Raw genomic sequence first — 1,903 nt, forward strand, 5'->3', positions numbered from 1 at the left:
CGGATCTATTAATTGTGAATTTTTATATTGCTGCACAACCAGATGCTTTAATCTTTGAAAATTAGGTCTGAAAACAGGATGATTATAAATCCGCTGCTCAGATTAATTATTAAATTTTAAACATTTCTTCGTTGGTGCAGTTCAGTAAGATTGTGCGGTGGCCAAGCTCAACACCTTCGGATTGACCACAACCGGGCATGTTCAACGTTGGCGAGAATTGGTGAGTTCATGAAATGTAAGTGCAACCTGAAGCAACACATTTTTGGAGAGCACTTCAAATTTACATATGTTTGTCTTCGCTGACACTCGCACTTTTTTGGAGAAAATCGAGAAAAGACGAAATTAGACTAGGGTAACATATCAATTGAATTTGGGGTAATAATAGGCTAATGAATTTTCATCAAAAAGTTAATCTTTTTTAGTTCTCCCGTTGCAACGCACGAGCATATTTCCTATTTACTCTAAAACTAACATGCATGATTATTACACCGTCACTGATTATTGCATGCAACCAACTATTAAACTTGCAAAAATAAAAGCATAGACATAATATATGCAATCAACTTAAACCATGCAGCGAGGAAAAACTAGAAAAACTGAGTTCACAACAGATATTCAAAGGGTACGAAAGTTTACTATGCATGTAATAAAACTATTTTAAGCATGGAAATCTACAAATCAAACAAGTAAGTAGCTAAATTTTATTACTGGCACAAACAAGAAAATATTACCAACGGCTTCTAGTCGTAAAATCTACGATTTACCCATTTTTCCCGTTTCCTAAACCTAGAGCTCTGATACCACTTTAACTGTCACGTCCCGAGATCGGGCCTGGACGAGACAGCCGCCGCGCGCCTATAAACCGAGAGGCTTATACTCGCGCAAGGCTAAAATGCAGGCAATAACCAGCACAGTGGATCACGAGAAGCTCAACTACACATCTTTACAGATTTCTTTACAATTACATCAGAATTATAACTAGGTTCTCTAATCGCCTCCCACCCGCTGGTCCAGCCTAATCTCCGATCGACGAACTCTTCTGCTGCGCAACTCTGATAAAAACATTGGGAAGCTGGAATGAGTACGATAAATCATACTCAGCAAACCGATTATACACAATCATATAAATTGTAAGACAGAAATGCTTTTCTGAAAACAAAAGGTGATTAAAGTATTAGGCATATTAAAAACGCATGGTGCCACACATGAAAGTAAGTTTCCCTACCCGGAAATCACAGGGGTGAAATTCACACTTTTACACTCTGCAGAGGGGTACTCCGACATCGACAGTCTTGACTAGGTTGCGCTAGTCAAGCAGTGTTCTTATACCCGCTAAGACCCGGACACTCTGACCTACTGATGTCGGTCGCTCCTACGGATCCATCACCGACACGTTCCCGAACAGAGGCCATCCCCAGCGGAGAACATAGACAGTCTCATACCTGAACTGTGACCGGTACAATATGTTTACCTTCGTAGCACCAAGTTTGCTCTTATAAAAACATGTATCTCTCATGTTGATCACTTTCTATCGATATTCGCGCTAATGCCCGATTCGTACCGGTGGCTCCAGCGGATCCATCACCGCGTAACGACACCGGCGAATTAGCCCACGAATATCTCCGATACCATCTACCAACTACTATATCATGTATTTAACAACAATATGTATTCTACAAAAATACATGAAGGGTATAAAGCAGCTTGCCTGAATACTACTACTGTATAGCATCGATGTTTCTTTGCCATGGAAGGAAAACCAATAGCACTACAGATACTACTATTCTCCAAAACTACACCTCGGCCCTCTTCTATGCATGATCTAACAACCCCTCCTCCTTCTAGATTTTCATCTCCTCCAGGACACACACGCACAGCTCTCACTCTCTTTCTCTCTACTCTC

Source organism: Lolium rigidum, chromosome 2 (genome assembly GCF_022539505.1).
Source record: "Lolium rigidum isolate FL_2022 chromosome 2, APGP_CSIRO_Lrig_0.1, whole genome shotgun sequence".
In the NCBI taxonomy this organism is placed as follows: Eukaryota; Viridiplantae; Streptophyta; class Magnoliopsida; order Poales; family Poaceae; genus Lolium; species Lolium rigidum.